The sequence below is a fragment of the Eucyclogobius newberryi genome, unplaced genomic scaffold (assembly GCF_026437365.1).
Source record: "Eucyclogobius newberryi isolate DKJ021-1_F unplaced genomic scaffold, fEucNew1.0.hap1 SCAF_90, whole genome shotgun sequence".
In the NCBI taxonomy this organism is placed as follows: Eukaryota; Metazoa; Chordata; class Actinopteri; order Gobiiformes; family Gobiidae; genus Eucyclogobius; species Eucyclogobius newberryi.
In genome coordinates, this window is record NW_027316533.1 from 233,661 (window position 1) to 247,892 (window position 14,232).

At 38.7% G+C, this 14,232-nt stretch overlaps 1 protein-coding gene across 1 annotated transcript in view; it reads left to right on the top strand.

Annotated features, from left to right (window-relative positions):
• Window positions 1-758: 758 nt before the first annotated feature.
• Window positions 759-14,232, top strand: part of fam49a (family with sequence similarity 49 member A) — a 36,629-nt gene continuing 23,155 nt past the window's right edge. The window contains exon 1 of the mRNA XM_072439543.1: window positions 759-896. The gene's annotated coding sequence lies outside the window, so the exon portion shown is untranslated. The remainder of the gene's footprint in view (window positions 897-14,232) is intronic.

A 14,232-nucleotide genomic window follows, 5' to 3' on the forward strand; every position in this document is an offset into this window, starting at 1 on the left:
GTAAGCTAAATACTATATTAATGGTGAACACTTTTTGTATAGGCCTTGAATGTGTTAATTGTGTTCCATGGGTTAAATAGGCAAAATAGAAATAAGGGTTTCCCCTACATTTCTGTTCAGACTGAAAATGAAATTACAAATCTCAGAGGAAATTTCCTGGTTTTAATAAAGAATGCAATACAAATAATAAATACAATACAAAGGTGTCTGAAGGTGTGATTCTAGTTCAAGACATAAACAGTCAAGTTATTCTCGCCTCCTTGCTCTGAATGAAGACTACTCAATTGAATGATTGATGTAATATTTGGTAAGCTAAATACTATATTAATGGTGAACACTTTTTTGTATAGGCCTATAATGTGTTAGTTGTGTTCCATGGGTTGAATAGGCTAAACAGAAACAATATATCAGCCTACAAAATACTTAATATAACTTAAAATATACAGAAATAAACAACTGTATCCGTATGATTGAGATGAAATGGGGAGAGATTATAATTTTCAACTATTTACTTTCATGTTTGCAGTGCAATTTGGTTTTAATGCACAATATACAATAAACTAGCAAAATATGTGTTCTAATCATTGCTTTTCTTTATATTAATTGTTTGAACATTTATTTATGTCGGAACATATTAGGTACACGTCTATTGGTCAGAGACAGAACAATGCGTGATTTGATTGGCTTCTTGACACACCGTCCCTATGATATTGACCAATCACGAACGTCAGAGGGCGGGTCTTGCGGACTGAACTTTTTCCTCCTCGGTTTGGACGCAGGGAGGAGAAGTGTTGCGTGTCTGGCACATTTAGCGGCAAAGATCGATTAAAAACCCCGCTTCCACTGAGAATCCAGCTGTGATTTCCCGACAAACTACCCCCAGAAGACACATACCGGTGAGTTGTCGACTTTTATCAAGTTTCGTCCGCGTTAAGGTTGGTTTTAGGAACTTTGTGTGCGGCTTAAGCGCTCAAATCAGGGACTGTCAAATGTACAGTTCACATGGAAAGAGATGCCGGGGAGGAAACGTAACTGTGCGGACTAATTTATTCACAATTACAGGACTAAAACATAACATGCATTGGTTTTGCGCAAGCTGGACTTAAATATGTCTTGAAAACGCCTGTTGAATCATGTTTTTACCACGTTAGCGTAGCATTTTCACATACTGCATGTTGGATGAGTTGTTGGCTAGCTTGAAATTAGCCCCAAAACACTAGCCAAAGTGGCAAAAATCCACATTTCTTCAAAACGTTACGCTTCGATCGTGCATCAAGTTTGTATTAAATGTAACAAGAGCAATTGGTGCCAGTTTATATGTCGATTTTTAGCTTTTTGTGGTTAAAATCACTGCATTCGTGTCGCATAGCTCTGCAGGATCTGTCATCAAACTATTGTACGAATGTAAGCAGGTGCCTCGAGCTAAAGTCTACAGTTTATGGCCTGAATATGTGAATTTCCGCAGCGTTAGAAAAGGCCTTTTGTCTTAACCACACAACAGCAGCTGGTTTTAGTGTCTTTATCTTGAAAGCAGGATCAATGCACTCACTTCTGCTTCTGTTTATTTGTGTAACTTTGGCCCTGAAGACAGCAAGCTTTATTTCACATAGTGTTTCACATAGTATTTCACATTGTATTTCACATGCTATTCAAACTAGTAAGTATCTTGTACACGTATTATTTATTTATTCTTTAACCAAATAAGCCAAATATAGACTGAATTATGGTGACTGGATGCTTCTGAATAGAGGATATTTATGAAAGAAGTATAATATTGTTTAGAATCTTGCAGTGTTTTTACATTTTGATTTAATCACGTTACTGGTCTTTCGACACGTGTTTTAGAGTCTGTGTAATCCAAATAGTAGACTTGTTTATATGATTATTTCATATAAACAAGTCGGCAATCCTTGAATGCAATTTTTGTATGTATGTATATTTTGAGTAAATATATCACTTGTTATACCTCTACTAATCAACAATTGACAGATTGAATAGTGTTTATAGCATGATTTTTATTCATCTTAATTATTTTTCAGCCTGTTTTAGACTATTGGGGTGAATTTTAGACTATAGGGGGGTTTTGTACTCTAATATTTAATGAACATATTTGAAATCATGGTGTATCTGGTGATGTAATCCTTGTTGAAAATGAGTTTGCCACGTAGTATTAGTAGACTTGCTATTATGTGATTGATAGTATAAATTACACCAATTCATTGTTTGTTTTAAAACTGGGGGAGAATTAGACCTTAGGAACCCACCAAATGTCTAAGTTTAGACTACTAACATCAAATGTAAGCCTGTTTCGGAGGAGTAGACGGGAGCTACTATGAAACGTGTTGTATGGGTTCATCATAGGTCCTTCATTGCATGCGTTAAGAATGGCGTCATGGTTTCTGCAACTTGACAAACTGCTCTCATTGGAGTGGCATGCAGCATAGAAGAGATCTCTACATAGATCTTGCTAACATTACAATCGTTGTACTAAATATCTAGAAATACATTCTCAGAAAGGAGCAGTAGACGGGAGCAATGACGGGTTTATTTCAGTTTATGTTTATGCTTTTACAACTTCAGAAACTATTATTATTCCATGATGTACACACTGAACACTTAGATTGCCAATTGCAGTTTGGCTTATTTGTTATTTTAGGAATGATTACAGGTTTCTCTTATATTCTATGTGTTTAATTACACATGCCTCACAGTTCTGTTCAATGATAATGCACTCATTTGAAAAGACTAGCTCTTGGTTATAAATGAAATGTGTTTTAGTGCAGTTCTCGAGCTGTAATGGCACTCTTTTGTTGAAGTCGACGTACGGCAACAGCTGCGTCTCCAACCCCTGTGTGTGTGTGTGTGTGTGTGTGTGTGTGTTCGCAAGTGTGTGTTTTGCACTTAAGTTTGCCAGGCTGTAATTGTAGCATTTCTGGAATGCGGGGCTAAATTATGTGACCTAAACATGCACAATGGCTGTTGTGGATGAACCTGATCTGTCTTGGAGCAAGTTGAAATAGTTTGCATATTTGCTGCACAGGCTGACATACCTTTGTGCCACATTAGAGGCCCTAAAGACGATCTATTCATTAATTGAAGAGACTATTATTGAGGTTTCCCCTGGTCTAACTGGTCTCACTTAGTAGCAGTGGGCGGTGTGCCAACACATTAGATTATGATTTTCTAGAATCTAAGTTTTAACTGATGACTTTATTTGTTCAGCCAATATACTCTGCAAAACAAAGCTAGCACACTTTAGCATAGCACTTTATCCTGTTTATCAATGCTCTGCACTTGCGTCAAGACACAAAATATGATATTTCCTGTGCTCAGTACCTCTGACATTATCCTACGCCAGTGTATTACATAAAGAGATGTGAAAACATGGCGTAGAGACACATCATTTAAATAAGTACAGTAAAAGCTGATGATACACCAGAAGTTTAGTCTTTTTCAATGGGACACCGCCATCCTCAATGGCGGTGGGAAACCTCAGCCCAGCGAGAACACTGATACCAATTGCAAGAATTGTTGTCTCAAATGTCTATTTATTCCGTATTTTATGTGATATAAATAAATGTACTTTATTGTTTTTTAGTCTTATTATTTCCAGATCTAATATAGTTAACATTTAATTTTGTATAGTGTAGATGCTTAAAGGATTTGACCTGGACATGCACTTTGCCAAAGACAAATAATGCATGTATTTATAGCTGCCTCTAAGGCCCTTGGACAATGTTGTTTCTGCTGTCTAAAAAGCAGTTGGGTCTGACGCCTTTGTGTCACACTTTGGTAAATAAATACTTGTCACAAAGAAGTTCCCCTTTTGATCTTGTCATTTGGGGGACCACAGAACATTTTATACAATTTCGTTATTTTATATCATTTCGTTATACCTATTAATGAAATGTAGAAGAAAGAACTTAAACTTAACACCAACTAATGCTAGCATGTTGACCACATTCTTTTAGACTTTCAAATAAAAATGTGAATTGAGTTATCGCAATCAGTTAAATCCTTCTTTTCAAAGTGCGTTATTGAAGGATTTGCATTCAAGTCCATTTTCCACTTTCTTTGGGCTATAATTTGAATAAGTTGTAATAACTGGAAGTCAAATAAATGCAAGTGATGCATAGACGTGCGTATATTTTTGTAGGTTCCTGTGAGGTGGTTTTAACCATATTTGTCTTCCATTTTTATGTGTGCCGCAAACGTAAACAGCCTCATCTGTCACTGCTAGGTTTAAGGCTGATTGTGTGAAGTTTTCCAAACCTGTGATGTAGAGAAACAAACAGCAGAAGAGTGAAAAGAGCAAACGACTTGACAGGCCAAATATTAAGTCGCTCTGGAATATAAGTATATAAATCACATCCCGGCCAAAATTATGAATAAAGGTGCGACTTATAGTCCGGAAAATACGGTATTACTTCTTTACTGCCTTCCTTGAACTGTTGGATTTGGTTTGTCATTTTTGTTGAATTACTTTGTTGCTTCCACTGACCGGGTAGATGGCTTGTTGGAACCATTAGTAGTGATTCATTTTTTGTTATATTTATTAAAATGTAAAAAGGTGGTGTTCTTCTTGCTGTGTGTGTGGTCAGTCGCACAGCAAATGTTGAGATTCCTCTTCTTCTTCGTTCTTCTCCTCTAATGCACCTGTTTCTGGTTGGTTTCTGTCTCTGTCGTCTTCTGCAACTTTTATGTGTGACCAATGCGACCGGCGTCAGGTGTGTTACTCTGTCAAAGCATTTAAACCTTTATTTTTTTCTTGCACATGAAGCACATGAAAGTTGGCAGAGAATGAATGAGCTGCAGGGCCGTCTGTGTGAAGTTTGAGTAGAATTGAAAAACAGGATATGGCATCTCTCACACCCATGTTCTCACACTACTGTGGTTAGACACTCGCAGTGAGAAGCTGCCTCCAGCGATGCAATGTTTCCCCAGACAGACCAGTACCTGCTGCTTGTATTGAAATAGCTGCTGCCCATATTTTTTTGACATAAATGTTACAAGGAACGTGTCGTTTTCTCAATGTACAATGAACCAAAGTAGCGCTTCATGAACTGAAAAACAAATATTGTTTTGTAATTTGTAAGGCCCTTTTTGGATTATATTTCATCATATGACTATAAAATTAGAGTCTAGCTCAGGGACTGTCCTACTACACATTCCAAATATCTGAACATAATATTCAATTAGAGGAAATTGTGATGTAAATTCTTGGGTTGAAATTGTTGGTTGACTAAAGACTTGCCGATCAATTTGGTGACTAAAAGGCTGTGACCGTTCCAGTGGCCTGAAACTTTTCAGTATTTATGATCTGACCATGTGACCCAAACTGCACTCACAGAACCACAACTGCACTGTATGTAAAAGTACTTGGACATGGAGGTGGGCAATATTGACAAAAATTCAACTCAATATGTTTTCCCAATTAAGATAGTGAGACAATGTCAATCCAAAATAAATGTATTAATGTCTGTAGACTCATTTGTTGAGTTTATTAGTTTAATTATCAGACACATGTGGAATGTCTGTGAAAAGTACCATTGATTTTTGCTTTGTATATGGCACAATCTTTAAATATGTTTTGCACTTAAGTAACGTTATAATTGAAATTAACATTTGGACTAGCGGATTGTTCTTCTCTAACACCATGAAACATTCAACCTGAACAAATCTCACTACTTAACGTGGCTTAGGTCTTAAATCTGAATCTTAACCTGGAAGCGCTCATGACTCATTACTTTTCCGTGTTAAATATATGCGTTCCTCGTGGCCCCGTGCATTTCCCGTTTACTTTTCACTTTTTTCACATCCTGTCAATGTCCCAGTCTAGTCCCAAGTTTCAGGAATTATATTCTTTAAAGGAGAAATGCAAAATTGCCGTTAATCAGCTTTTAACCTTGTTACAACAGTGTTTCCTCATTATTAGTTTAGTCAAAGTTGTATTTTCATCGATTCTTTTATGTTTGAGTTAAAATCCTTTAGTGTCCTGCCCTGCTCAGAAAATGTACACTCTAAAATGTCACATAAAGCCAAATGACAATATGCAGTTTTCTACAATTAAATGCCACTTTTAAGACTTACCAGTTCTGCAGTTTTGAACGGGAAGTCAAAGAATGAGTTTTTGTTGCTAATACGCTTTAGCTCATATTGCAGTTTACAACACTAGCTACCTGGGGAAAAAACATTAGAACAACATGTCTCATTTAAAATTCTCCAGTGACTGACCTAGAGCACTCGTCACAGCTCGGGTCAGGAAAACGGACGCAGGCGCTGACGGACGGGAAGGGTCAAGTATCATCTGAGTCCAAACGTGGAGCCTTGAGTCAGCGCTACAGGCCGCTGCACTGAAATAGGTTTGTTTTCTTTACTCTCTCCCGTGCCCCACCCGCAGCGTTGGTACAGTCACAGACCTCCCCTCGGCACTGTAAAGAATGCTCTCATTTGATCCCGTTAAAACAATCACTCGGATCACTCGGATGGGCTCGTCGTCCATTAAATTCTGGAGGTATGTGCGCGTAATCACAATTTGTTGATGTTAGAATTCTTCTGGTAATCAAAGGCAGCGGCGCATGTGGTACTTTCAGCTGATGCTGCTCTGAGCCGGGATCATGCTGGATTCACTTTGCTGATGGAGCAGGGTTCCCACGCATCCTGGAAAACCTGGAGTGGAATTTGCGACTCTGCATTGTCGGATTAGAAAAAAATGTGTCGCTACAACTAATTGTCATGTCGTCTTTGTATCAGGGAATATCGGCTAAAAACAATCCGTATCGGCGCATTCCTAAATGTGACAATACACGATTGAGTATGAAGCAGACTTGACACTTTTTTTTTAATCAAACGAATGTACCGTATAGTACAAGTATAAGTCGCACCAGCCCAAAAATGCATAATGGAGAAGAAAAAAACATATATGAGTCGCACTGGAGTATGAAATGCAGTTGCAAGTGTGAAAATAGCAAATAATATCACATAAGTCGCTCTGGAATATAAGTATATAAATCACATCCCGGCCAAAATTATGAATAAAGGTGCGACTTATAGTCCGGAAAATACGGTATTACTTCTTTACTGCCTTCCTTGAACTGTTGGATTTGGTTTGTCATTTTTGTTGAATTACTTTGTTGCTTCCACTGACCGGGTAGATGGCTTGTTGGAACCATTAGTAGTGATTCATTTTTTGTTATATTTATTAAAATGTAAAAAGGTGGTGTTCTTCTTGCTGTGTGTGTGGTCAGTCGCACAGCAAATGTTGAGATTCCTCTTCTTCTTCGTTCTTCTCCTCTAATGCACCTGTTTCTGGTTGGTTTCTGTCTCTGTCGTCTTCTGCAACTTTTATGTGTGACCAATGCGACCGGCGTCAGGTGTGTTACTCTGTCAAAGCATTTAAACCTTTATTTTTTTTTTCTTCTTTTATCTTCACATAATATTCTGATTACAGTATATGAGACTATTTAAAGTTGGGCTGTGCAATTACGAGAACTGTAATCGGGGGCTAGATACAGTTGTCGACGAGAAGTCAGTGAAAAGCACAGTTCAGATTTAGTTTGGAGGAAGATGTTTTACTGATTGTATTTTTTGTTTCTTTTCAATATCAGACCCATATTGTAATTGTGATGGACCAATAAGAAGGAAAAAACAACTGCAGCGTGTCACTCACTTAGGGATGTAGACATTATTTGGTCAATAATAAAGATTATTCTGGACACAATATTAACATGAGTACTAAAAAATAATAATTATGTGAATTGTAGGCAGCAACAATAAGTAATTTAAGTCAAACTACATATTATAGTACTTTATATCTGGCTGTTTATGTGACAATATCATTACTTTTTCATTCAGATAGTTTGATTTCATGAAGCTCGCCAAATTTAGTCACAGTGCCAACAATCATGTCAATATTTTGTCGTTTTATACTCTATATTTGCACATGCGAAACTTTTAAACGTGTTGAATATATGATATAGTGTATACATCCTCCCAAAGCCGTGTATTAGAGCATGATTTACTGCCTAATAGCTTCTCGGTGTACTTCAATTGAGTGTAGATTCAAAGCGTGGTAGTGACTGTTCCTCGATGCCGGGCCTCTTTAGCGTTGCTTTGACACAGGGCTCAGTCACACTCAGACATGGCGACCTCTGTGTGTGCTCTGCCTTTGACATGCTGCACAGAACAGAAGTGGCATTGAGCTCGACGGAGGAGGAATTTTGACGCCCGCGCTCCCTCCACTCTCCAGGCAGCTCTGGTCACTACGGACAGCCTTCGAATACCAGCCGCCTTCCTTAACTTTCCAACTCCATGTAGATTCTTCTATTGTTCCCGTGAGGCCTGTCCCGCTCTCCGTGTTCTAGCATTCACAAGAGATACGCTAAAAAGTGCAAATATCAGCCTGATCTGAGGGTCTATCGACTTTTAAGTCTCCAACACAAGCCAATATTTAGTTTTGGCCGACCTGGCACCTATTGAATACTCCTAAAGCTCTATTTGAAAACTTAAGTGTGAAGGGAGTGCTGCATTCAATGGTAATATGTGGATAAGTTTGTAGTAGTTTCAAATTGCCTAATTTGTGGTAAATTATCAAAATCTGTTATGTTTTGGCTTAAAAATACCAGCAGACCTTATTGACCATTGGTTCCTATATATTCTAACTGTGACTTGAACTGCTAAATGGCTGTCAGAGATCATATCAAGTTGCATTTATCAAGTTATTTAAAATCTAAGTACAATTTTTTGTTTATTTCTGTTTATTTGAGTGGCTTATTGTGTCATTTCACCCAACTATACTGTTTTTGATTTCTTTTGATATTGCGTTAGCTGCTGTTCAGACATGTTTTGTTGTTTGCATGTGTAGCTGCTGTCAGGATCCCTCTGAGTGGGGTTTTAGTGGAGGCCAGATGTGGAGGAGGAGGATAGTGCTGAGTCTGTAACGAGCAAACGTGCGTGTGGGCAGAAGGAGCAGATGGCTGAGGATGATCAGGGAAAGAAGTGCCTTTTCACATCAGAAAGTGAGTTTGGAGGTGTGGCTGTGGCTGTGGCTGTGGTTGTGGCTGTCAACATTTTTCTTTATGGCACTTTTAACTTTTAACTTGACAGTAAAACGGCACTTGAGTGATTCTATAATAGGTTTTGTTATTGGATGAAGTAAGTATATATTCTCAAAACGCACTCCCTGTTATCCAGTTGACACAAATGTTTTGGACAATAAAATAATAATATATACATAGTGGGCACAGCTGCTAAAGGACTCAAGTTTGTCTTTGCTGACATTTGTTGCCATTTCCCCCAATATAATATGTTTATTGTGCCTTTTTATAAATTAAATCCATCATGAAAAACACAAAAATGCCATCTACACCATATACATTGTTTGATTAGGCAAAAACAAATAATGCTATCATGTTACCAAATACAAATTTTGTCCAGACGGAATGAAAGTACAATGCTAAAACTGTCTTTGCTGTGAGAATATAATTGCACAAATGTTGCTGCATGACAATGCACCCACTGAGCATGTTTGGGAGGCTCTGGATCGGCGTATACAACGGCATGCTCCAGTTCCTATCAATATCCAGCAACTTCAGCTGCCTTTTTGGTCACACCAGATTCTGTTCTTGGTTCTCTGATGCCCCCAGTGACCTCTTCAAGAAAGCCAGTGAACATGTCGGAGGGGCCTTTTACTGTGGCCTGTCTAAGGCACACCTGTGCAATAACATCTCATCAGCATCTTAATATGCCACACCTGTGAGGTGGAATGAATTATTCATATTAATTTTATTTTGTGTATAGAAAAAAAATTATATCTAAAACTTTGGAGCAAAAATAAAAGTGTTGCCTTCATATTTTTGTTCAGTGCGTTTGTGTTCAACATGAAGAATTAACTGTTATTAAGCACTTTCATTTTGTACCAAAATGGTCAAGGCATTGTAAAAGGGAAATGTATAATGTTTACATTTGTGTTATATCATAGCAATATATTCTATATCTGTGGTTCTCAAACCGTCCACACCAAGAACCACTTACAAAAAATGTCACCGGATCAATACTGGGTATAAAACTAGAGGTGCTCCGATCGATTGGATCATGATCTTGGCAAAACTCACGTGATTGTGATCTGCCAAATGAGCCAATCAGACATTCCGATCACATTTGCCTTGAGTTAGATGATCTGTAAGTTACAGCAGTTTGTGTTGTTTAAGCTTCCTATGAAACCCTCTTGGTTAAAACGGACTCTGGTTCTTTATGTCCGGGATGTAGCCACCGCCTGCTCCCAGAGTGGACAACACAGAGAAGCCCATTGCATCTTATTTTGCTGAGAAAATGTGCTTTTTGAAGCTGCAGAGTCACCAAATGGCTGCAGACAGAAAGTGAAAGTGCAAAGCACTTCATGGTTTTGTCAAAGTCTCGTTTGAAAGTGGCACAGCACATAAGTCGTCCTCGCTGCTCTCCTTCCTCAAACTGTCCACACTGCTTAGAGGATAAAAGCCTGCTCCCATATCCACTCTCTTTGGCTGCGCCAGATGTACCGCGGCAAAACATGGACATGAAGTATTTAACCCATGCGGTAAATTGATGAGCAGAAGCACATTAGAGCCTAAAATTGCCAAGGAAAATCCTATAAACTAGATAACTTCATATTATCAAAAGCCTTTTTTAATACATATAATAAATTATGGAAATTAAATTTATGTATATTTATTACAAACTTATGTTTATTATTAGAAAAATTATATATTTTGTAAGCACAACGTCAATGTGATCGGTATCGGCAGATCAAAATTTCAGATGATTGTGATTGGCCCAAAGATCCTGACTATAGTAACTCTATATAAAACCATCAGTCTGAACTAGGCTTAACCATCCTCCATCATTACTACAGTAGTTCTTACCAAGAAACTGTCCAATGAGGCCAAACAAATCGAATTGTAGAGGGTCTTATGGCACACGTACCACATTACAAAAAACACAAAACCTAAAGGGGGAAAACACCTTTTTATTTAGTCTTTGCCATTACTTGTATTTGTACTTTCAATGCAACACATGACTGTCAAGGAAAACTGAAATATAGGGCTTGATTTTCAATCAGTACAGCTCCTTTTAAGAGTGTTGACTTCAAACTATTTCTACCTTTGCCTTGAGTATTTAATTTGGCCCTCTCCAGAGTCCAGAGTCTGTGCAGTGTGAAGTGTTTAGACTCGCGGTCCCTGAGCAGACGAGTGTGCAGCCGACAATAGCAGCCCTCCCATTCTTGTGCCCTCCCCCCAGGCCCCTGCCCATATTAGGGCAAAACTCAGCCAGAACAGCCCCCGCCCCCCTCTCCGCACCCCGCTGTCACATCCACTCCAGCGATGGCCGCCTCAGGGACATGCAGCTCCCCTAACCCAGTTTGAAGGCCTGTTTTCCTGGCTAGTCAAAACAGCACTGTGGTAAATATGGATGCAAAGAGCCAAGGCTAATTCCTCTCATTTTATATGGAGTCTTTGTACCTCATGACCTACAATATACAATACATAAACAATACAACACACATACTTTAGAAGAATATTTGTACTGCACTTTTACTTGGACTGTTCTGTTTATGAATGAACAGTTTTAATATTTTGACAGAAAAGTTGCGTTGTGCCCTGTTCTATACCAGAGTTTCTCAAACTGTGGTACGTGAGCTTCTTCATTTTATAAAGCGCTTTTCAATGCATTAAAAACAAACCTACGTGCCCATATCACAACCACCTGGCCCACACAACCACCTGGCCCACACAACCACCTGGCCCACACAACCACCTGGCCCGCACAACCACCTGGCCCACACACAGTCGGCCAGGTGCTCGTACGGGAACAATATAGGTTTATAGTTGTTAGTAATTTTATTTGCATTGTAATTTTTAAATGTCCATGTTGTCTATAAAAAGCCTTATAAACATATGCTGGCGGTTCTGGGCATTTGTAAGTTTGTTTTGTTTCATATTTCCTGTTAATTTGATGAATGAATAATTTTCTGCAAACGCTGCAGTAAAATGCACTGTTCTACTTCTCTCTATGCTCAATTCATCTGTGAAACAAATCATGAAAACCGCTTTATCTATAATGCTTGGTTTCACTTTTGTCAACCACATTATTGCAAGTAAGTATAATTGATTTTTAATACCATCCACTCACTCTAGTTTAACTTACAGTACTTTTCGAGCTATTCAACGCTCCTGAATAAAAGCACACACAATATTTATGAAGAAAATTTAACTTAGAGGCCGGGGCACCCTGCCTATTCAAAACTGACATATATATACATACAAATGCCCCCAAATACACACACCCGGTAAAATACACAAGGCTGACTACTGTGAACCAGTTGGGGAAGCACCATCAGAGGAGCCGTCTGTTCCAGGAGCAGTGAGCTTTCAGCCACAGGACACACAGGCCCAGAGGACAGATGAGGCAGACACCAAACCTGTACCAGGACCAGGCCCCAGCAGCCTCATGGTGCAGAGGACTCCTCTGGGACGCAGATTCCTCTGCAGTACTAGTGTCTATTTAATTTAATTTAATTTAATTTTAGAGTCCATTGTATCCACTTCTTCCTTTTTATGTTCTAATGCTACTGTAGCGATGGTGTAATCAATTTTTAGACATAGTTTAGACCTGAAATATTCCTAATTGAGACCAAAAATAGTTTTGGTACTTTCATACTTCTGAAAAGTTTGAGAACAAATTATTATATGCATGTGATATTATTGATATTAGCAGTATTGCCTTAAAGGATCATCTGTACATTTACTATATTTACTGCTATTAATAAATCATAGATTTTTAAACTCTTTCTGATTTGTTCTGGCAACGTTCGGACTTAACTTCAAAGAATAATAGAGATTTTTGGTGCGCACTCTTGAGTCTCATTTCCTCGTGGCGTGGACAGCCGGGTAGTTCTCCCACATGTCAATCATTCCCTGCGTCTTACAGCACACCTGCAGCCTCGTTCTGGCTCGTTCCCAGGATAGCAGCACGTTTCCCTGGCTGTGCATGCGTGGTTCATATGCCGGTGTGTGTTTAGCGAATTCCTCCAGTGTACAGTACAAAAATGACAACAGAGAAAGACTGTGTTCGAGCTCAGAAGAGATGGAAATCTGCAGTGACGAGAGATGCGATGTGATCCGTCGCACTAATAAACAAACGCACGTGTAGCAGTGGGGCTGTTGCGTGCTCCCGCACAAGGTTTGATGGGATTCGGCGTCTTGGAAACAACAGGAGGTTGGGGTGGGGGGTGAGTGTGCAAATGCGCATTTAAAAAAAAAAAAAAAAAAAGGTTAGTCGCTTGAGTTCTCAAATCGGTGAAAAACCCTCTATTATTCCTTTAACCCAACTATAATTGAGTAATATTCAGTTGACATGATAATGAAGCGCTTTGGGAGGTTATCTCTCTTAACGCACCCAAACCACACAGGCAAATATGACATTGCTGTTCCGTCTTATATCCTATAATTAATATCTAATGTGTTTTACGTCAGCAGTGCAATGGAAGCCGAAAACCCTGAGAAGCTTTGAAAATTGCTGGTTCAGATGACACATGTCACAACTCATTAATGTCAGTCTTTATTGATGCCATTTGTAAGTCCCCGAGGCCTTTGCCGGCTTAGCAGAGATTGGACTTTTTGTGTTTCAGTGTGACAGCCGCGCACTGCTAAAGTTGCAGCGGTAAGCTTTACTGTCAGCACCAAATGTTGTCTTGATGATTCGTTGCCATAAAACATACAATGATGCTCCGGCAAGATGTCAGTGCAAATGGCTTAACCACACTGGTCTTTAATGATTTAATTTTGTCATTGGCATGTATTATAGGCAGTAGAACCCAATAACGTTTTATAAATGTTTGATTACCAATATTTGCATATGTTTCAAGTATTAAATATATTGAGTGTAATTGGATTTATTTCTTCTTTTATGAAATTTTTAAGGACCAGCAATGTGAGTTTGCTTTGGACGGCAGGTAAACTTTGTATCTATGCTGTTCTATAGTTAATATCTCTGCCTTATCTGGTCCTATCCTTAAACTTTCATACCTTCTGTCAATGTCATCTACAGCACATTTGTAAAACCTTTGTCAACCACTATCAGGAACGAAAATGTATTCCAGGAACCAAAATGTGTTCCATGTAACGATTAATATGCCCTGCCCTAATCACTTTTTGAAAGTGACGTCAGATGACATGACTCTAGAGACAAATGCTGGAT